General features: G+C 49.5%; 1 pseudogene; it reads right to left on the reverse strand.

Moving 5' to 3' along the window:
* Positions 1 to 16,075: 16,075 nt before the first annotated feature.
* On the reverse strand, positions 16,076 to 17,583 carry LOC118634093 (annotated as a pseudogene).
* Positions 17,584 to 23,753: the final 6,170 nt, after the last annotated feature.

The following is a 23,753-nucleotide window of genomic DNA, read 5'->3' on the forward strand; positions in this document are numbered from 1 at the left end:
TAATCACAGAGCCATGACGGAGAGTGAATGAAAAGTTGCACAGTGCCTGCCACATAGCAATAGTTCAATAAACGTTACTTTTTTATTGGAATGGGCGTAGGCGTAGCAACGGCTACAGAAGTAGTCCCCACAGCCCTGTTCTCCAGGAAAAGCAAGCTCAGACCCCCTCTTTCCACCCTGCCAATAGCTCTCACTACAGTGCTCTGCTCGGAGTAGAGGTCAGAGCCAGGCATCAAATCGAATCCGGTTCATTGGAAAACTGATGAGTCTCCCGGAGGGTCCGCTTCAGCCCCATTCACTGTGGTTCATGGGCATGTCTACGCCAAGGAAATGATTATCCAAGATCTAGCGGGGAGGTATCAGCACCTGGGGAATCCCATCATATCACCCCCAGCACAGGCCTCCCCCAAGGTTCAGACTGGGACCCAACCCAGGAGTGGGGAGACAGGGAAAGCGGCCATCCTGGAAGACTTCCTGAAGGTGGAAAGTGGCAAAGCTAGGGTGAGAAAAGAGTTAACAGTTTATATGGGGAGTCTCACTGTGTCAGGCCTTTTATGTAAATTATGTCCCTTATTCTTCATGACAAGCCTGTGAGGTCAGTCTATTAGCCCCTTGTCCAGAAGAGGAAGCAAAGGCCCAGACTGGCAAAGAGACATGCCCGAGGTTACATAGCTGGTGGAGGGAGCAGGATTCTCATCCAGGTCTGTTGCGCTCCGAGAGCACCCAGCTGAGAGACAGCTAAAACTGAGGATGGTGGGGAATTCCAGCCCTAGGCCCGCTGCCCACTCATCCAGGGAGGCTGTGGGCGGGGCGGAAACAGCTACCAGATGCCAGGGGCACGCGGCAAACAAGGGTGCCAGGAAATGAACCCTACCCAGAGCCCTTCCTCCCGGCCCGCCCTGTGCCCCTGGCCAGCCGCTGGCCGCCTCCCATTTCCAGGGCTCCCTCCAAGGGAGCAGAGAGTCCCTGGAGCCCAGCCCTGCATGGGGGAGGAGCCAGGAGGGTCTTGAAGGCCAGGAGGATCCTGCCAGGCCTAAGCCCCTGTCCCTGAGGAGAGAGACAGGGCAGGGCTCCAGGGTTCTTGTTCTGTTTGCCTCACACGGAGCTCAGACTGGGGCCTGGCACAGAGAAGGTGCTTAACAAACGTGTGTTGAATGGAGATGCAGCAGGTGTGGTGTTGAAACTGCAAGGCGGGAGGTGGAGAGGCCTGGTCCTGACAGGGACTGCGCCACCTCGTGCCCCTGGAGGAGTCACAGAGCCTCCCCATCTATCAGATCCAGTTGTCATCCCGGAATGTACGCCATCGCTTGGGTCCCTTCCAGCTCCAACAGTACAATTCAATTAATTATTTTACTCACTTGCTAATTTGTTATTTCAGAGAAATGCATGGTAGAGCTCAGTGACTCTATTTTGGTACCAATGACGCAGTGAGGAGAGTGGCGGAGAAAAGCGAAGGTTGACGGGAGAGTAGTGATTTGTTAAGAGCAAGGACTCTGGCCCTGACCAGTGTTGCCCAGTGGTTAGAGCACTGTCCCCTCCTCCAACCGAAGAGTTGCAGGTTCAATCCTCGGTTCTCTGGTCGGAGCACATGCAGGAGACAACCAATCAATGTTTCTCTCTCACATCGATGTCTTTCTCACTCTCTCTCTTTTTCTTTCCATCCCTCTCTCTCCCCCTTTCTTCCCTTGCACTCTCGCTAAAATAAGAAAGTCGCCCTGGCTGGTTTGGCTCAGCGGTTGGAGCGTTGGCCTGCGGACCGGAGAGTCCCGGGTTCGGTTCCTGCTAGGGGCATGTACCAAAAACAAATAAGCAAACAAACAAAAACAACAACAACAAAAAATAAGAAAGTCAATGGAAAGAATATCCATGGGTGAGGATTAGTAACAGTAACAAAAAAGCAGGGTCTCTGGCATCAGATGACCTCAGTTCAAATGCTCCCTCCCTCCCTTGCTAACTGTGTAACCTGGGCAATTTACCTAACTGTGTTGAACTCCGACTTCCTCATCTATAAAATTGGGGTGGGAGAATTAAATGAGATGATACAAACAAAGTGCTTAGGAAAATGTTTGGCACATAGAAAGCTATCATTATTCCTTAGAGGATAGTGGATTTCATCAGGCAAAGTTTGGTGTGGGGGATGGGGGTGGGAAACGTCGGAACAGTGCAAGTCTGAGGACCAGCAAGAGACCAGTCCAGATACATGGGGAAAGGGCAGGTAAGAAGCGGATGTTGAGAGGCCTTGGTCAGGCTAAAACCTGGGGCCTGATCTTGTCACTTGGCCTGTCCCAACAGGTGTTCCATGAGATGCTACTGGGTGTTTTGTAAACATGCGAGGAGAGATAAGGGGGGACTGAATATCCACATGCGGAAGAATATCCACAGTTGGCTCCCTACCTTAGATCATATACAAAAATGAACTGAAAATGGTCTACATACAAGACCTAAACCTATAAAACATTTAGAAGAAAACATAATTTGGCAATGGATTCTTCGATGTAACACCAAAAGCATAGCAACGAAATTAAAAATAGAGAAACTGAATGCTATGGTCTGAATGTTTGTGTCTCCTCTGCCCCAAATGCATATGTTGAAATCCTGATCCCCAAGGAACAGTTTTAGGAGGTGGGGCTTTGGACCCTGGCCTGTTTGGCTGGGCAGTTAGAGCTTCAGCCTGCAGACCAAAGAGTCTCTGGTTTGATTTCGGGCAAGGGCACGTACCTCAGTTGCAGTTCAGTCCCTGGCTCTGGTCAGGGTCATGCAAGAAGCAACCAGTCGATGTGTCTCTCACATCAATGTTTCTCTTTCTCTCTCTCTCACTCCCACTCTGTCTGAAGATAAATGAAAAAATATCCTTGGGTGAGGATTTAAACAAACAAAAAAAAGAGGTGAGGCTTTGGGAGGTTATTGGGTCATGAGAGCAAGGTTCTCATGATTGGGATTAGTATTATTGTCAAAGAGGCCCCCCAGAACTCCGTGGCCCCCCAGTCGCACTAGGATACAACAAAAGTCTGAGGCCCAGAAGAAGGCTCTCACTCAGGGTGCTGGCACCCTGATCTGGGATTTCCAGCCTCCAGAACTATAAGACATACGTTTCTATTGTTTATAAGCTATAATTTTATAGATGCCCGAATGAATTAAGACCCTGAACTTCATCAAAATTTAAAACGTTTGTGCTTCAGCCCAGCCAGTGTGGCTCAGTGGTTGAGCATCAACCCATGCACTAAGATCACTGGTTCAATTCCCGGTCAGGGCACACTCCCTGGTTGTGGGCTCACTCCAAGTAGGGGGCATGCCCGAGTCAGCAGATCAATCATCGATGTTTCTTTCTCATCATTGATGTTTCTATCTCTCTCCCTCTCTCTTCCTCTCTCTCTAAAAAAAAAAAATCAATAAAAACATATTTAAGAAAAAAACTTCTGTGCTTCAAAGAACACTTTCAGAAAAGCTCAAAGATAACCCATAGAAGGAATAAAATAGTTATAGATCATATATCTGATAAGGGATTTATATCTAAAATATATAAAGAACTCTTACAACTCAATAATAAAAAGACAAACAACCCAGTTTAAAAATGGGGAACCTGTGCCCTGGCCAGTTTGGCTCAGCGGTTAGAGCGTCGGCCTGCGGTCCTGAGAGACCCGGGTTCGGTTCCTGCTAAGGGCACGTACCTCGGTGGCAGTTTGTCCCCGGCCCCGGTTGGAGTTGTGCGGGTGGCAACCAGTCGATGTGTCTCTCTTACATCAATGTTTCTCTCTCTCTCTCTCCCCCCCCCCCCTATCTGAAGATAAATGCGAAAATGTCCTCAGGTGAGGATAAAAAAATAAATAATAAAATAAATAAAATTGGGGAACCTGAATAGACATTTCTCCAAAGAAGACATACAAATGGCCAATAAGCACATAAAAAATGCTCAACTGATCACTAGGGAAACGCACATCAAAACCACAGCGAGATACCCCTGCGCACCCACAAGGAGGGCTAGAACCAAAAAATCAAATACGTGCTGGTGAAGGAAAAATGAAGCCCTCATTCACTGTTGGCGGGAATGTAAAATGATGCAATTGCTTCAAAAGATAGTCTGGAATTTCCTCGAATAGTTCAACATAGAGTTGCCATTAGACCCAGAAATTCCATTCCCAGGTAGATACTCGAAAGAATGAAAACATATGACCGCACCGAAACTTACACAGGAATATTTATAGCAGCATTATTTATAATAGCCCAAAAGTAAAACCAACCCAAAAGTCCATTAACTGATGAATGAATGAATAAAAGGTAGTTGATTCACACAATGGACTATTATTTGGCCATAAAAAGGAATAAAGTACCGAGATATATTGCAATATGGATGAACCGTGAACACATTTTGCTGGGCGAAAGAACCCATTTACAAAGAAGGCTCCATATAGTACGGTTCCATTTGTAGGAAATGTCCAGGGCAGGCAAATATAAATAGAAAGTAGATTAGTAGTTGCCTAGGGTTGAAAGAGAAAAATGAGGGGTATAGGTCGGAAGTGATAGCTAAACAGTATGGGGTTTTGGGGAAAGGCTGAAATGTTCTAAAATTGATTGTAGTGATGGCTGCAGAACTCTGAATATACTAAAAAGCCACTGAATTGTACACTGTAATTGAGTGAGTTGTGTGATACGTGAATTATATCTCAATAAAGCTGTGAAAAAGAAAATGCAAGGGGAGGGGTGTGAATTTCTCCTCAGAGTCTTTTAGGAGATGCTGGGTTAGGGAGGGAATTGTTTCTTTGGGGGCTTCTCTGGGCCAACATGCACTGGCAAACTCCTGGAGTGGGTGAGAATGTGCAATATTTCCCAAAACTAGTTCGACCATGGAACCATTTTCGGAGGAACCACTCCCAAAACACTTCACAGAGAGTAATTTGGCAAGTTCGGCTGCAAGCCATGGGGAGCCATTGAAGATTTAAGCAGGGGAAGGGCCTGGTTAGAGCTGCACTTAGAGGGAAGACAGGCTGGAGTGAAAGGGGGGGGGGGGGGACAGCCTAGTGGCTTTGGTGCCAGCAAGGTGGTTAAAAAGCATTTGAATAGACATTTCTCCAAAGAAGATATACAAATGGCCAATAGGCACTTAAAAAGAAGATCAACAGCCCTGGCCGGTTTGGCTCAGCGGTTAGAGCGTCGGCCTGCGGTCCGGAGAGACCTGGGTTCGGTTCCCGCTAAGGGCATGTACCTCGGTTGCAGTTTGTCCCCGGCCCTGGTTGGTCGTGCGGGTGGCAGCCACTCGATGTGTCCCTTTCACGTTGATGTTTCTCTCTCGCTCTCTTCCTCTCTCTCCCTCCCACTCTATCTGTACAAAAAATGGAAAAATGTCCTCAGGTGAGGATGAAAAAAATAAATAAATAAAAAGAAGATCAACATCATTAGTTATCAGGAAAACGCAAATTAATACCACAGGGAGATCACTTCATACCCATTCGGTATGCAGACAGGGAGGGCAGGGGTCTGGACATGGACTTCGGGGGGACTACCTGCCTCCTCTCTCCACGTGTCCTGGAAGGGGTGCTTCCCCTACGCCCTGGCCCTCGTGAACTAAGGCTTGCGAACTCCCAGCTTCTCTCCCTGACTAGACAGGAGCCTGACCACTCTGGAACTTCCGGAGAGGATGTTGGGGGCTTTCATCCATCCAAGCTGTGTTTATGTCCCTCTTCCTGGAAGTGGGGTGGGCACCACCCTGGCCAGGCTGGAGGGGGTGGGGGAGTGGCACCAGACCTGGGGGTTCATGAGAACCCGTGGGTGGGAACAGGTTGGCCTCATCAGGGCCAGGCAGGTTGAAGCAGGGTCTGTCATCCCAAAGTACATTATTTCCTACACATCCTTCCTTCCCTCAGTCCATGAGAAACACACTCAAATTCCAGGGCTGAGAGAACCTGGTGAACTTGACCTTTAAGTCTTAAAAGTCTTAGTCATAATGGTTCACATTTATTGAGTACTTACTCTCTACTTCATCCCATGCTAAGTGTCCTGCACGTATTGTCTCATCTGATCCTTAAAAAATCCTGTGACGTAGGTACCTTTATTATTTCCACTTTACAGATAAGGAAACTGAGCCCCAGAGGACTGCAGTAACTTGGCCTGGTGTTACGCAAGACAGTGAGCCACAGGGTTTTCACGAAATGGGGTTGGCTTTCCAGTTGTAGATCAGGGAGCAGCGTTGGAAAAGTGGGCCCAATTGCCTTCTCCCCAGCCCTAACTCTAGCTTCCCCTCTCCACAGCCTCTCCCAAGGCCCTAGGAGAGGGGACAGGAGGCCACTCAGCCATCCCCCTGCACATGCGGCTGCCGGTTCCTTCCAATTCCCGGTCTCCTGGTGTGGGAGCTGTTCAGACTTCCTTCAAAAGACACCCTTGTTGTCTGTCTGAGGCTGCAGGAGAGTGGAAAACTCAGGGAAGGCTGAGGGCTGTGTGTCCCCCTCCAGGCTCCTGGTGGGGCAGGGAAGGGAACCCCCAAGGAGTTTTGGGGTATCCACCCAGAGCTCAGCCCTTTCAGACTGGGTGACAGCAGTGGACAGCACTTCAGGAAAGGCACAGAAGAGCAAGTTGAAGGCCACTGTTAGTTTTCCAAAAGCCAGACAAGGTTTGTTTCCAAATAAAGGGGTCGCAGGAGGGCAGAAGCTAGATTGCAGAAAGAACTTCCCTCAGGAAGGGTTCTGTATTCCAAAGCCAAGGCTCGGGGTCCCCGGGCTGCAGCTGACACTGGGCAGGGGCTGGCTGACGCGGGGTAATGAAGAGATGCCGTTCCTGTCTGCGGCTAGACCTGGCCGAGGGCCCAGCAGGCTGGACCCTGAGGTCTTTGATGCCGATCCCAGCTCGGAGGCAGAGGGATGGACACCACGGCCTCCTCCCCCATCCCCCTGAAAGCCTTCTGTGGCTGCAGGAAAGAGTCGGCTGTGTGAGGAGGGTGGGCACCATTCACTCCCCAAATATTTACGGACTGTGTTCCTAGCGCTGGGCCTGGAGCCAAGGCCCTCGGGTCAGGCCCTGGCTGTGTCCATTACTCTTGTCTCACTCAGGCAAGCAGGCCCTGGACACAGGGAGGGGAGGCGGGAGGAGGCAGGAGCCAGGCTCACCCTGCGTGGGGGAGGGGCGATGCAGAACAGTAGCGCTGCCTGCTGATCCCTCCCACAGCCCACCCGCCTGGCAGGAATCTGGCTGCCTCCCAAAGGCTCAAGCCTGCTCTCTCAGGAGGGCTCGGTAAACTGGGGCAAGGAGGGGGCCTCCCGGGATGGGGGTGGGAGCAGCCACTCTTGTCTGCCCTCCCCTGGCTCAGATTATCCAGCCCCCAAGAGCTGGACTCCCCCAGGGCCAGGCTGGGTCAGACAAGCTGTGGCCTGCCTTCCATCCTGGGCGGGAAGCAGTCCCTGGAGGCAGAGCCGGCAGGAAAAAATAATCAAGGAGCTTGACAGGGGTGGGGGTTCTGCTCTGCGCCTGTCACTCGCTCGCTCGACAAGCAGCCACCTCCCAGAGCACACCATTGCGTCACAGGCACAGCAGCCATCAGACACACACCCTCAGGTACGCAGAGGCTGGGGCGGACCCCCAGGAAGTTAAGACATCAGTCCTGGGCAGCCTATAGGGCCAGGACAATGGACAGCCTGCCTCACTTCCAGGGCCCTTCTGGAGCTTTCTCCCTTGCCCCCCCCAACCCCATCACCTCACTTCTGACCCCTTGTCCTGTCTCTGTCGCTCTGTCCCCTTTCTCCTTATCTTTCATCTCTGAACAGACAGGCTGGGACAGGAAGGAGTCCAGGTGCAGCCTGCCTGGAAGGTGTTTGGGGGAGGCAGGGTCTAGGCTGGGAGGTGCTGTGGTCCTCCTAGAGTGTTGGCAGCCCAGACCATCGGCTCTCTGTCCCTTCCAGTCCCCACCCGTGCCCGGGGAACAAACCGCATCTCGCCCTCTTGGTATGGTTTACGTAGCTGAGCTTGAACTTCAACCAAGCCTCTCCCAACCAGGTAAACATCTGCTCCCTTTCCCCCAGGCCACCTTTCCCCACAACCGCCCTGAGAACAGTGGGAGAAGCTGCCCCTCCTACCTCCTGCAGGCCTGCGATCTGCTCACAGCCAGGGTGCGAGGGGCTGTGGCCTGAGAGGCTCCAGGCCCCCGGGTGGGGGTGGGTGGGGGTGGGTGGGGGTGTAAAGGGCTCCAGTACAGGAAAGACCCTCTGCCCAGTCACGGCCTCTCCTCTCCCAGACCTGGGCTTCCCTGGCTGGAACTAGTCAGGAGAATGCGCTGGCCCTTCCACATGTTATGGGGGTTCCCAGCCAGGGCAGCAAGGGCAGGTCCACCCTAGAAGCAGGGTGTGTGGCGGGAAGTCGTCTTCCCAGCACGAAGCCCCATCTTTTCCCCCCAACCTCTGGCAGATCCTCCCTCCTCTCCTGAGCTCCAGGGCTCCCTCCCTCAGGAAGCCTAGGGGGAGCTGGCTCGTATGTGCTGGTGAGCACCTGCCCTGCGCAAAGCCCACACTGGGCACCTCGGGGGACACTCAGAGGAGACCCCACCCCTGCTGCTCAGATGTCAGGCAGTGCTAAGTGGGGAGATGGGCAGAACAGGCCCCCCACTCAAGGTAGGAGCTGGTGTGGACTGTGTTCTGGAAGGTCGTGGGAATGGGGACAAAGATGGGGACAGCCTCTCTAATGAAGCCATCTGGGGTGGCTTGCAGGAGGAGGTGGTGTTTGGAGATGGGCTTTGATGAAGAGAGTCCTGGCATCTATGTCCAGCCCCGTGGCCCCTCACCCCCAAACCGACCTGAAGCCCCCTTAAGCATTCTCCTGGCCCTCCTGCCAACTCACCCAGGGCACTGCCCCTTCTCTGAGTCCCTGCCTCTTCCACCGCTGCGCCCGGGGCATGTGACGGGACTTCTGAGCCTCATCTGTGCAATGCAGAGAGTGAAACACTGCCTCGCACGGTCTTCCTACGGATGGGCTGGGTCCAGGCTGCTGACAGCTCCGTGAGAACGGAGACCCAACGTAATGCACCCTCCGTACACACTGGGCCCTCGGGGAGGCAGCAGGACAGCAGGGTTTGGGAATTCTGATTTGTGAGAGGAAAATGAGATACTGCAGGTAAATATCCTTCTCCCCCACGTGCCCTGGGGGAGCTGACGACCCCTCCCATAAGCTGTCGCCCTTCTCAAGGCAGCAGGTCTCCCTGGAACTGACTCTCTCCTTGGGGCCTGCACCCTGCACTCGACCCCTTGTTTCTTTGGGGATCAGAGTCCTTCCACCCAAGGATAGGCCTGGGGTGGGGGTTGAGAAGGTGTTTTTCCTTCCGGCCTTTGAATATGAGTGGGGTGAGTCTCCCTGGCCTCCTCTGGCCATCAGGGCCTGTGGCCACATGTCTGTCACGTCGGCTGAGAGGGCTGAGGCTCCGCAGCCCTGCCCCAGTGCAGGGAGTCAGTGAGAGGGACAGGCTCTGCACCATGTCCAATCCCCCCTGCTCACGTTACATGAAACCCGAGGGTCAGCCACCCAGAACCTTGAATGCTCCAAACTTCCAGGCTCATCCCTCCCCTCTCACATTCAACCCATAGTGGGGTTTTAAGCTTGAGCCCCCCACCCCGAGGCTCCTGGCTACTTCCCTCTCCCTCTGGGTACGACTATTGCTGAATTCGCTAGGTCTCTGCCTGTTGACCCTATACTTTGTCAGCCCAGGTGTGGAATGCACCCCCCCCCTCTTCCTTTAATTCCTCCCTAAGTACTGTTCACGCAAGCAGTGAGCCTGAGGATCATTCCTGAGGGGTGGAGTGATGGAGGAGGGAGGAGGCCTCCTGAGTGTAAGATGCCACTGATCAGCCACCACAGCGACCCTGTCCTTCAGCTATGTCTTATCTCACCCCGGCCGCCCACCAGCTTGCCATCCAGCCGGTCCTCAGACTCGCTCTCCCTCTGTCTCTTCTCCACACTCCCCTCCCTATCCTACGTGTCACTTTGAGAACTTTCTCCTGGAACCCAGAGTGCTCCCAGGCTGTTAGCTGGAGCCACACTTCAGGGCATGTCCAGAGAGAGCCCAGCAAAGTGTGGTCCAGGCAGAGCTCCTACAATAGCAAATGTGAGTCTTTTCTTCCCACTCCAGTTAGATGAGAAAACTGAGTCCCCAAGAGAAAATGACTTGCCGAGGGCCTTACCGAATGAGGAACAAAGCAGGAATAAGAGCCTAGGACTTTTAACTGCCTAAGAGCTGTGTGACTCTGGGCAAGTGAATGAATGAGTCTCTCTGGACCACCATTTAATTTTGTTGTCAGGTGAATGTTTTATTGAAGTGTCACAGACAGACAGAAAATGGGTGAGTTTTTCACAAAATGAACACATTTGTGTGATCAGACCCAGACTGAAAAATAGAATATTTCCAGTATCTCCCTAACCCTCCGGTGCCTTCTGCCGACCTGTTTTCCCTGAAGGTAGCTGCCATCCTGATTGGTACCACCATAGAGTAGTTTTGCCTGTTTTTGAACTTCCTGTCATCAGAATCACACAATATGTGTTCTTTGGTACGTTCAGTGTTAAGCTTGTGAGATTCATCTGTGTCGTTTCTTGTAGGTGCTGCTTGCTCCTTCCCGTTGCTGTAGAGTGTACCAACATAGGAATGTACGCCTTCGTTTATCTCTTCTACTGCTGATGGACATCTGGTGGGGGTGTGTGTGTGTGTGTGTGTTTTCAGTTTTGGGCTGCTGAGATTAGTGCCCTGGTGAACATTCTCGCGTGTGTCTTAGCATAATGTCTGCTTTCCTGTTGGATACGTGCCCAGATGTGGAATTGCCGGAGCATGGGGATCGAATGTGCTCAGCTTTAGTTGCTATTGTCATAAAGTTTTCCAAAGTAAGTTGTGCCAACTCACTCTCCCAGCAGCTGGGTACAAGAGTGCTACGTGCTGTGCGTCCCGGCCAATATTTAGCTGCGTCAGTCTTTCTCTTTTAGCTCATTGCGGTGTTGCATTTCCTTGCTGATGATATCACACACCTTCCCTTATGTTTGCAGGTCATTTGGACAGCCTTATTAGTAAAGTGCCTTATTAGTAAAGTGCCTGTTCTATTGGGTTGTCCATCCTATTGATCTGTAAGAGTTCTTTGTATATTCTGGATACAAGACCTTTGTATTGTCAATATCTTCTCCAATTCTGTATCTTGCCTTTTACTTTCTTTCTTTCTTCTTTTTTTTTTTTTTTTGTGGTACATGCCCCTTGCAGGAACTGAACCCGGGACTCTCTGGTCCACAGGCCGACGCTCAACTGCTGAGCCAAACTGGCCAGGGCAAGCCTTTTACTTTCTTAATGGTGACTTTCGAAAAGCAGAAGTTCTTTTTTTTTTTTTAAATCATTTTCAGAGAAAGAGAGAGGAAAGAGGGTGGGAGAGAGAGAGAGAGAGAAACATTGATTTGTTACTCCTCTTATTTATGCACTCATTGGTTGATTCTTATATATTCCCTGACCAGGGATCAAACCCACAACCAAGGCATATCGGGACAATGCGCTCACCAACTCAGCTACCTGGCCAGGGCCAAAAGTTCTTAATTTTAATGGAGAATAATTCATCATGGTTTTTTTCTTTCTCCTTTATGGTTAGTACTTTTTGTGTTCAGTTTATGAATTAGGGATCAAGATAAATTTTCCCATATGAATATCCAATTTACCCAGCATCATTTATTGAAAAGAACATTCTTTTCCTAGTATTGCATAGCAGTATCATCTGTGTCAAAAATCAAGTGGCCATATTTGTGTGGATCTGTTTCGGGGCTATTTTGTTTTACTGGTTTATCCTTGCACTGATACTATACTGTCTTAATACCTAATGCTAGAAATTCTCCAGCCTTGCTCTTCTTCAAGAGTGTCTTGGCTATTTTTGGTCTTTTGCATTTCCATATCAATTTTAGAATTTGTCAATTGTCACTACAAATTTTGACCAATTTGTAGATTTGTCAATGTGTCAGTACACATACACAAACATACACACACAAACACACACACACACACACACACATGCTTGCTAGGATTTAGACTGGGATTGTGTTGAATCTACACATTAATTTGGGGAGGATTATCATCTTTACCATATTGAGTCTTCCAATCCATGAACATGGTACATTCTCTTTATTATTTAGGTATTTTAAATGATCTCTCACTAATGTTTTGTAGTTTTCTGTGTATTGCATGATTTTACACTTTTTTTCTTTAAAGTTATTTCTAGGTAGGCATTTGATTTTTTTAAACTTATCTTTATTGTTGAATATATTACAGATGTTCCTCCTTTTTCCCCTATTGACCACCTCCTCTCTGCATCCATCCCCCTCCTGCCTTCCCCACACTGTTTTCTGTGTCCATTGGTTATACATATATGCATATAAGTTCTTTGGTTTATTTCTTCCCACCCCTCCCACCCACCTACCCTTTGAGGTTTATCAGTCTAACAACCAATTTGTACTTCTTAATCCCTTCACCTTTTTCACCCATTCCCCCAACCTCCCTTCCATCTGACAAACAACACAATGTTCTCTGCATCTATGAATCTGTTTCTGTTCTGCTTGTTCATTTTGTTTGTAGATTCAATTATCAGTAGACCTGTATTTATTGCCATTTTGTTTGTTCATATTTTGGATCTTCTTTTTCTTCAAGAAGACCCTTTGACGTATCATATAACACTGGTTTGGTGGGGATGAACTCCTTTAGTGTTTTTTTGTCTAGGAAACTCTTTATATGTCCATTGATTCTAAATGATAGCTTTGCAGGATAGAGTAATCTTGGTTGTAGGTTCTTGCTTTTCATCATACTTTGATATTTCTTGCCACTCCCTTCTGGCCTGCAAAGTTTCTTTTCAAAAATCAGCTGACAGTCTTATGGGAGCTCCCTTATGGGTAACTAACTGCTTTTCTCTTGCTGCTTTTAAGATTCTCTCTTTGTCTTGAACCTTTTGCATTTTGATGATGTGTCTTGGTGTGGACCTCTTGGGGTTCATCTCGTTTGGGAATCTCTCTGCTTCCTGGACTTGAATGTCTGTTTCCTTCACCAAGTTAGGGAAGTTTTCTGTCATTATTGTTTCAAATAGTTTTGCAATTTCTTGCTCTCTCTCTTCTCCTTCTGGCACCCCTATGATGCGAATGTTGGCATGCTTGAAGTTGTCCCAGAGGCTCCTTACATTATCCTCATTTCTTGGATTCTTTTTTCTTTTTGCTATTCTGATTGGATGTTTTTTGCTTCCTTATATTCCAAATCAATGGTTTGCTTCTTGGCTTTACTTACTCTACTATTGAATCTCTGTAAATTATTCTTTATTTCGGTTAGTGCCTCCTTCATTTCTGACTGGTCTTTTTTCATGCTCTTGAGGCCCTCACTAAGTTCATTGAGCATCCTTATAAGCAGTGTTTTGAACTCTGCATCTGTTAGATTGCTAATCTCCATTTCATTTAGTTCTTTTCCTGGAATTTTGTTCTGTTCTTTCATTTGGGACATGTTTCTTTGTCTCCTCAGTTTGGCTGCCTCCCTGTATTTATGTCTATGTATTAGGTAGAGACATTAGCTATGTCTCCTGGGATTCCTAGGGTAGCCTATTATAGTTGGTGTCCTGTAGGGACACACTGGCCGGGCATCTAATTGTAATTTTGATGTGGTTGTGGGAGGAGGCAATACTATCTTTGCCTACACCACCATCTTAACCAGAAGTCTCGGCATTTGATATTTTTATGGTGTATAAATGGTGCAGTCTTCTTAGTTCCTTCCCTGATTGTACATTGGTAATGTATTGAAGAACATTTCCTTCCTTCCTTCCTTCCTTCCTTCCTTCCTTCCTTCCTTCCTTCCTTCCTTCCTTCTCTCTCTCTCTCTTTCTTTCTTTCTTTCTTTCTTTTTTTTTTTTTTTATATATATATCCTCACCTGAGGACATTTTTCTCAAATAGAGTAGGAGGGAGAGAGAGGAAGAGAGAGAGAAATGTTGACGTGAAAGGGACACATTGAGTGGCTGCCACCCACACAACCCAACCAGGGCTGGGGACAAACTGCAACTGAGGTACATGCCCTTAGCAGGAACTGAACCTGGGTCTCCCTGGACCGCAGGCCCACACTCTAACCGCTGAGCCAAACCGACCAGGGCTCTCTCTCTCTTTCTTTTTAAATCCTCACCCTTAGATATTTTTCCATTTATTTTCAGAGAAAGTTAGGGGGAAGGGGGAGAGAGGGAGAAGCATTGATGTGAGAGAGACACATCGACTGGTTGCCTCCCAAATGACCCCAACCAGGGCCAGGGACCGAACCTCAACTGAGGTATGTGCCCTTGACTGGAATAGAACCCGAGACTCTTTGGTCCACAGGCTAATGCTCCAACCACTGAGCAAAACCAGCCAGGGCAACATTTGATTTCTTATACTGATCTTTTATCCAATGACCTTGATAAATTCACTTATTTGTTCTTTTTTAAAAACATATTTTGACATTTTAATTTCTTTTGACCATAAGTTACTTTTTACAAGCTAGCAAATAGAATCAAACTAAGGCAGTCTAGTACCCTAGGGATCCAGGCCAAATCTTCCAGTCTTCAGCAGAATGACATCATAACACAAGGTGCTAACGATGGGGTTGTAATCTCTAAATAACAACCTCTTACCTACATTTTTCCTTAGAAAACAGACAAAAGTCCAGTCTTTAAAGGCATGATATACAGAACATCTTAATCTGTAGAGGACAGAATTACCTAAATTATATGGTGCCCAACTGATAGGTGAACCAGATCCGAGCTGGCCAAGGACTGGTGAACAGAGAAAGGGTTTATATTTTGAAAACTTGCTCTGAGATTTTTTAAAATTTCTTATTGTTCTTAATAAGAAAGCAGGTAAATAATATTACAGGTGTATGCACACTAATATTTGATTTTGCCAAAGTCTTCCACTAGAACAGGAAGTTAGAGCATACATGCTTAGATATTTTCCAAATAAATTACTTAGGAATAAGAAATTTGACATACTGCATTCTTCCATTTGCCACAAGAATGAACTGACAACAAAGACTATTTAAAAGAAATCCTTGCCCTGGCCAGTTTGGCTCAGCAGTTAGAGCATCGGCTTGCGGTCCAGAGAGACCCAGGTTTGGTTCCTGCTAAGGACACGAACCTGGGTTGCAGTTTGTCCCGGGCCTTGGTAGGGTCGTGCGGGAGGCAGCCACTCAATGTGTCCCTTTTACATCAATGTTTCTCTCTCTCTCTTTCTCTCTCTTCCTCTCTCTCCCTCTCACTCTATCTAAACAAAAAATGGAAAAATGTCCATTGGGGGGGATGTAAAAAAATAAATGCTCGACTTTATTTTTTTTTAATCTCACCAGAGGATATTTTTCCATTTATCTTCAGACAGAGTGGGAAGGAGAGGAGAGAGAGAGAAAGGCATCAATGTGAGAGGGACACATCGATTGGCTGCCTCCCACACGACCCTGACCAGGCCTGGGGACCAAACCACAACCGAGGCATGTGCCCTTGACTGGAATTGAACCTCTGACTCTTTGGTCCACGGCTGGATGCTCTAACTGCTGAGCCAAACTGGCCAGAGCAAGAAATGCTGAACTTTATTATTTCTTAATTTTTTATTTTTTTTCTTTATTGATTTTAGAGGGGGAAAGGGAGAGGGAGAGAAAGATAGAAACATCAATGAAAGAGAATATCAATTGGCTGCCTCCTACATGCCCCCCACTGGAGATTGGGCCCACAACCTGGGCATGTGCTCTGACCAAGAATTGAATCAATGACCTTTTGATGCATGGGTCGATGCTCAACCACTGAGCCACACCGGCTGGGTAGAAATGCTCAACTTTGAAAAGAGGGGTGTCAGCAACACTTCCCACTACAGAATAACCTCCAGCTATTTCCAATTAACACTGCTAGTCTTCTATGATACAGGTTCACGTAGAAGTAGAACAATTTGTCAGTTTTTTGTCAGGGCCAGGAGATGAAATCAGAGTATGCCCTAATTAGCTTATTGTAAGCTCAGTTAACATCTTTAGGACAGACCCATAAAACCTGGCCATTGTTCTGTTAAACATCTGCAAACCACAGAATTCCTTACCCTTTAGCCATAGTTTCTACTCAATACCTTATAGCTGAGCTCAGAAACATCTGACTCTGCTCCTCAGGACTGAGGTGGGTATTAGTCATCAAAGTCTGGAAAGTGGTTGTAGGAGTAATCCCAGTAGCTTTTGGATGCATAGTAGGCGATGCCCAGGTGGCAAATCCTGGCAGGAACACCAGGATGCCAATGATCAGGACAGGAATGGTTAGTCTGCCCCCTTTGAAATACTTGACAGTGTTCACTTCAGCTCCAGCGTGGCATCTTCACTGCACACAAACACGGTGCAGGGATGCTGCTGGAAGGCAGACACATGGTCCACATACGGTTCACTCCCTCCTCAACTGCTTTGTACAGAGCAAAAGCCTTGTGAGCACCTGTGATGAGGATTATCACCTCTCTAGTATCCATGACAGTGCCCACCATCAGGGCATCTTGGCAAGATCTCCATCGAAGAACCTAGCTTTGGCCAGGATGGTGTCCATGTCCTGCATCTGGACACAGGTCCTGGACACCAGACTGGAGCCCGGCTCATTGAAGGCAATCGGGACTGATGCCTCCAAAAAACAGCTCAATCTCGCCTGCAGCCTTGATCTCTTCAAAAGTGTTGCTCAGCCTGCAGGTAAGCTGAGTTCCCATCCAGAGTTTGGGTGTTTTCTGGGTGCATGTCAGTGTGTGCTTGAAGAAGCTGTTCTCCATAAAGGAGAGGTAACTCTCTGGGTGCTCTATTCGTCCACGCTGAAGGTCTTCACATATTTGAAGGACGGGTCTCCATTCTTATAGTACTCAATTAGCTTCTTGTAGCAGCCAAGTGGGGTGCTCCCAGTGGGGAGCCCTAGGATGGAGTACCTGTCTGGTCCAGGGTTAAACTGGATGACACGGTTCCTGATGTATTTGGTGGCTCACTCGCTGGCCTGAGAATAGTGGTCCAGGAAGATGAGCTTCTTGCTGCAGACACTTCCTCCAGCAGCTGCAGCAAATGGCACAGGTCACACGGCTGGGGGTGAAACCCTTTGTCCACCAGCAGGAGGGAGCTTATGATAATGGAAAGGTGCCAATCAAAATCAGCACTGTAGCCCTGGCCGGTTTGGCTCAGCGGTTAGAGCGTCAGCCTGCGGTCCGCAGAAACCCGGGTTCGGTTCCCGCTAAGGGCATGTACCTTGGCTGCAGTTTGTCCCCGGCCCTGGTTGGTTCGTGTGGGTGGCAGCCACTCGATGTGTCCCTTTCACGTCGATGTTTCTCTCTCTTCCTCTCTCTCCTTCCCGCTCTATCTGAGTAAAAAATGGAAAAATGTCCTCGGGTGAGGATAAAAAAAAAAAAAAAATCATCACTGTAGCAAGCACAATGGCCTTATATGGAACTTAGGAGGGCTTTTCATAAACTGAAGGTCAATCAATGTAGCCATCATCTGTGCTAGAGAGCCTTGGGTATTTCATGTTACTACTGGGGATTCCCATAGCCAGGTTGGTACGAGATGGCATCAAAACACGCTGACAGATACAGCTGGAGTACCACGCTGGAGTGCCATGCCAGGTCGCCTGTGCGCCGACAGCTGGAGCACAGCGTGGCTGGAAGCAGAGGCGCTCCTGAAACACCTCACCTAACTGCCTCCCGCCCCGCCCCACCCCACCCTACCCCGCCCCGCCCAGCTCAGCACCAGAAATCCACTTATTTATTCTAATAGTTTTTATATTATTTTTCCATTTATCTTCAGATAGAGTGGGAGTGAGAGGGAGAGAGAGAGAAAGAAACATTGATGTGAGAGAGATGAGGGCCAGAGACCGAACTGCAACTGAGGTACGTGCCCTTGACCAGAATCGAACCTGCAGCTCTTTTATCTGCTGGCCGACGCTCAAACTGCTGAGCCAAACCGGCCAGGGCTCTCTTAACTTTTTTTTTCCTTGCCTTAGTGCTCTGTCTGGGGCTTCCATTGTAGTGCTGGACAGATGTAGTGAGAGACATCCTTGTCCAGTTTCTGATCTCAGTAGAAAAGCTGTACATATTTCACCATTAAGCTTGATGCTAACTCTGTGTGTGTGTGTGTGTGTGTGTGTGTGTGTGTGTGTGTGTGTGTGTAGCTACTCTGCATAGTACTACTTCTTTGGATACACTTTTCTGATAAGAGAATGATCTGAGAAGCACTGGGAGGAAGGGAACCCCTGGGAGTAGTCTGCTCCTCACTCCGAAAACAAAACAGATTTGTTTCCAAAGGGGGCACCTCCATGATGACTCCCCTCCGTGCCCTCCATTAAAACCTGGTCAATACTTCTGTCTAGTCTAGAGGATCACTGGGTATTTCTCTTTGGTTCTGGAACATGAGACCAGCAGTCAGCAGTCTATTCCTATCATTCCTCAGGGACACTGAGACTCAGATCAAGGTAATGACAATGATTAGACTCAGATCACACAGCAAGTTAGTGGCAGAGTCAGAATTAGAACTCATGATTCCTGGAGCCTAGCCTATCTATCTATCTATATATCTATATATCTATATATCTATATCTAATCTATCTATCTATCTATCTATCTATCTATCTATCTATCTATCTATATCTATATCTATATTTATATTTTTTTTAATTGACTTTTTTAGAGAGAGAGAGAAACATCGATGTGAGAGAAACATAGCTCGGCTGCCTCCTGCAAGTAGGGATCGAGCCTGCAACCCAGGCACGTGCCCTGACTGGGAATTGAACCGGGACCTCGCAGTCCGTGGAATGACACTCAATCCACTGAGCCACACTGGCCGGGCATCCAAGTCCATCTTTAGCCACTGCTCTGTGGCCAGGATTTGGGAGATGGCCAGGGGGCAAAACAGTGTACACATAAGTGTTTTAGAACAGCTTTGTCCAAGTACTGGGCCCAAGACCCACAGTTTCTGTATAAAGAAGGTGGGCAGACAGCCCCTTTCAGAGAGAGAGGAAGGGGCTCGGGGCTCATGGAGGTGGGGGCAGGTGGAGGAGCTGGCTCTCACTTCTAGTCTTGTGCCATTTAGAAGAAGACTTTGGGGAATTTTCTCCATGTAGGACCCAGACCACCAGCCTGTAAGGGCCTTAGGGGTCAAGGACTGGGCCCCCAGGACCTCAGGGCTCCAGGGAGTAGGAGGAACCCATGACTGGAGGGGCAAGTTCTGGACCCAACACACACAGGGAGGTGGTGCCGAACTGGAGGCAGACCAAACCCAGAGTTCTCGGATGCCCAGGATAGAGACAAAGATCCGGCAGAGAACCTGGCCTGGTACCTCTACTTCCTACCACAAATTCTAGGGGTGAAAGAGAGGAGAAGGCTCAGAGAAGGAAGAGAAAATGGAGGGACTAGAAGAACAGAACAAACCAGAAAAGGAAGGAGTGAGGATTTAGACATGAGTCCAAGGTGCAAGGGCCTGGGAGATCCATGGAGGGAACTGAGCCTGTGGCCTGGGTCAGGGTTGGGGAGAAACAAGCAAACTGAGACACAGGATATCCAAGGCAAGCAGCATTCTCCTCTCTGGCCACCCCTCCCCCACCCGTGGGGAATGTTCGGAATGTGATGAGCTGATAAGTTCAGGGCTCCCACTCCACCTGGCACAGAGCACTGCTGGTGGGGTGCTCTGCCACTCCCACTTATCGGAGGGGATTTTTTTTTTGGGGGGGTGAGAGTTTTTAATGGCCATATCCTAATGGAAGATCTGAGAAAACGGTGCCCCTTTTGCAGGGCCAGGGGGCCAGCTGCCAGGGCATCGGCATGGCCAGATGCTTTCCAGCTGAGCCGCACTGTGAATCAGAAGGCACAGGCCTGGGTTGAGGGAAGGGGATCCCGGTTGCCAAGGGAGCTGGGGCAGGAGGATAGAGGAGAGGGAAGGAAGGCCGAACAGTGACTGGCACTTTTCCAGAGGACAGGACTCCATGGCCGCTGGCCAAGGACACCATCTGGAGGGCCTTTCCGAAGAGTGACCCCAGTGGGTGCAGCCCCCTGCTGGGTCTGAGTCCCAGGGCATAAGAAGCAGAGTAGGACGCTTGTGGTCCTCACGGAGGTGGGTCCAGGGGGTCCTCCGTTCCATTCAAGGCAGTTACTTGGCAACATGGACACTCTCAGATGAGTCCTTAGCATCCAAGCTTACTCCTTCCCATCCTGCCTTCCTGTGGCTCCATGGGACCTCCCTCCGAAGACCTCAACGCTTTGCAGAGCTGCTTTCCCTCACCTCCTTGAGAGTTCCAGCCCACGTGTGTTGAGACCCACTACGTACCAGGCACTGTGCCAGGTCCCGGGGCTTTGACGATAAACAAGGCGGCGTTCCGGCCCTCCTGAGGTTATGTCTCAGGGGACGAAGTAAACAGCCAAGGCTTGGATGCTTCCAGCCCATGTTCTGGCGATGAACACCAACACTGGGAGCCCTGAGGAAGGGCGAGGGGTGGGGTTGGGGGGTAGGAGCAAAGCTCAAGGAAGGAAGAAGGTGTACAGCAGCCTCAAGGCCCCCAGGACCTGGGCCTGGCCCAGGTGCCCACTTTCTGCTCCCTGGATGGACATTTCTAAGGCAGTCTGCCAGAACAGAGCAAAGGGGGGAGGGGGAGGACTGGTGGTCTAAGGCTGGACCTGTTTGCAGGAGGAATAGAGATACAGAACACTTCAGCCGCAGAGACTATACTTGTGACCCACTGCAGGTGACCTGCTGAGACTGAGACTGGGTGGGAGGAGACCCAAACCTTGCTCGGGGCTCACAGCCTGTTGGCTCTCCCTCCAGAACAGAGGACAAGGGACACCATCCCACGTGGCTGCGGTGGGAACAGACCCAGGCAGCAGGCCTGCCCACAAACACCGGTCTGCGGTTATGGACCCTGGCCTAGGCTGAGGACCGAGGAGCTGTGCTAACAGAGATCTGGTATTGACCACTTCTCTTCCCTCCTCACACCCAGCACAATGCCTGCTGGCACATATAAGGAGTCCAGAGTGCTTGGGGAATGAAAACCATGAATGAATAAATGATGGATGAATAAACAAATTCATCAGCCAATCTGAGTTCCCAGCAGCCAGAGTTCCCATCGGACAGAAATGGGCAGGCTTGCCACCTGGTGGCGATTGAGATAACTGCAGTCCATGGATAAAACCCTGTATCACCCTTCACCCCAGGGCCAATCCCCTGGATTGTAACTATTAAGACTGATTCAGAAAAAGTAGTGGTACACACATACAATGGAATATTATTTGGCTATAAAAAATGAATTAAATCTTACCACTTGTGACAACATGGATGAACCTAGAGGGTATTATGCTAAGTAAACTAACTCAGAAAGACAAGTATCACATGATTTCACTTATATGTGGAATCTAAAGAACAAAATACCCGCCCTGGCCGGTTTGACTTAGCGGTTAGAGTGTCGGCCGTGGACCAAGGAGTCATGGGTTCAATTACGGCTCACGTCACTGTTTCTCTCTTTCTCTCCCCCTCCTTCCCACTCTATCTGAAGATAAATTTTAAAAATATCCTCTGTTGAGGATAAGAAAGGAAGGAAGGAAGAAAGAAAAAAACAAACAAACACAATAGAAACAGACTCATAGATACAGGGAACAGACTGATGGTTGCCAGAGGGGAAGGGTATTAGGGGGCTGGGAGAAAATGGTGAAGAGAGTAAGAAGTATTTACTGGTAGAAACAAAATAATCACAGGGATATAAAGTACAGCATAGGGAATATAGTCAACAATATTGAAATAACCATGTACGGTGCCAAGCAGGTACTTGAAATATTGGGAAAATCACTTGGTAAAATATTTGGGTGTCTAACCACTATGCTGTATGCCTGAAACTAATACAAAATAATATTGATGTTCAAAATATTTTTGAAAGCCTTGTCCAGGCACCACCTTGGCCCTCCTGCTGCCTCCAGACCATAGCACCTTGTTTTCTAGCACATTCAGGTAGTCTTCTTTTATTTTTTAAAACCTGCAAGGAAAGAGATACCTCCGTCGCCTTTGCTCCTTGGAAACCCTGCCTGTGGTCTCACTTTTATGTTTTCCTCCTATTCTTTCTTGTTCTCGAGGCAGAGGGAGAATAAGAGCCGCCCCCCCACCAGGAAGGTCAGCTTGAGGAGGGGCCAGCCCCTGCCCGGCAGGAATTTTGTCTGTCTGCCCGCCTCTCCCCACCTTTACAAGTATCTCAAGTTGGTTGGTTTGTGCCAGGATGGGTCGTTCATGCCTGCCTCTCAGTAATGTGAGGAAACTTGGCCTCTTTCTCCTAAGAGGAAGGAGGGCAGACTCCAGGCTTCTCTGAGGAGCCTGGACAGCCCCGGTGGGCACCAGGGACCCAGAGACACACTCTGCCATTCACCCCACAGAGCAGGACACGGGAGGGACCACTAGAGCCTGCAGCGAGCTCAGCGGCTCTAATACAGGGAGCTGACCGGCCTGGAGACAGGAGAGGGGAGACACCGCTCTGCGACTTTGGGCAGCTCGTGGCCCCTCTCTGGGGCTCAGTTTCCCCCTCTATGTAACTGGGGGTGCCTCTGGCTCTGACATCCTGCGGCTCTGCCTCTCCAGGCCTGGCTGACGCCCACAGCCTTCCTTCCCTCCTCCCATAGGCCGTTTCCACCGCTGCCTCCGCCCTCTCCACCCCTTTGTCCTACTCTTCACCTGAACAAATGGCGACTTCTCAGGTGTCCCCTTCTTTCTGTCCCTGTAAAGAAACTTTCCAGGTGTGGCGAAATCATTGGCTGCCTGCCCTTAGTCACGGAGCCCCGCTGCTATTTGGGGCAGCAGGGACATCTGGAGGCCTGGAAGGGGAAGCCCTTGAGTGACCACTGAGCTTCCCTCACCAGCAGGTGCCAGGCTGATCCCATATCTCTTTCTCCCCCTGCCTCTTGCCCCTAGCTAAGGACCTTTGCTCACAAAGCCACTAGAAGGAGCCTTGATGTCGCCCTAGGAGAACAACAGTGTCCTTCCCCAGGTGCTGTCTCCCCATGCTCCCCAGACTACCAGTTCCTGGGGTGCCCGGACAGTGCTCCGCTCAAACATGTGGGCCCCTTGGGAACTGTACCTGGGCTCAGGGACTCAAGTGTTTCACATAAATGGTCCTGCCACCTGCTCACCCACAGGACCTCTAACCTAGGCCACGGGGCCAGGCAGAGGCAGATGCCTTGGCTCTTATAGTCTCCCTTCCCCCCTTCCTATCAGAAAACAAAACCTCCCATGCTTTTCTTATACCTGGCCCTCCCAGATTTCTGGGGAGACAACTAACCCCCTCCAAGCGCCCATCTTCCTGGGGACCAATGCTGCTGGTTGACACCCTGAGCATCGCCAAGGCAGGGACCAGGAGGGCAAGCCCCTAGGGGGACGGCCTCGGAGAACCCAGCTGAAGGGAAGAGAAGCCGGAAATGATGCAGGTAAATGTGCTTTGCAAGCTAAAGGCATCCGATCAGCTAAGGAAGTGCTGTTCGTAGTACATCTGCTTGTCAGCCTGTGTCCAAAGGGTGAGTCACTGTCAGTGTGGGAATGATGGGCTGGAGGAGGCTGGATTCTGATCCACGGGGAGCCCGAAGGGGATGACGAGGCTTGGAGAGCAGAGCACATCCTGGGAATGGGGCAGGAGGATGGAGGAAGAGCCTTGGGAAGGAGGGAGGCTGGTCAGAACACAAAGCAGGAGCGGGTCTCACTGGGGATGAAAGGGAGAGTGCAAATTGTCCCACATGCAGGGAGCAGCTCATTTCTGTAGTTTAGGAGTTTCCTGG

This window comes from Molossus molossus, unplaced genomic scaffold (genome assembly GCF_014108415.1).
Source record: "Molossus molossus isolate mMolMol1 unplaced genomic scaffold, mMolMol1.p scaffold_m16_p_19, whole genome shotgun sequence".
Taxonomy (NCBI): Eukaryota; Metazoa; Chordata; class Mammalia; order Chiroptera; family Molossidae; genus Molossus; species Molossus molossus.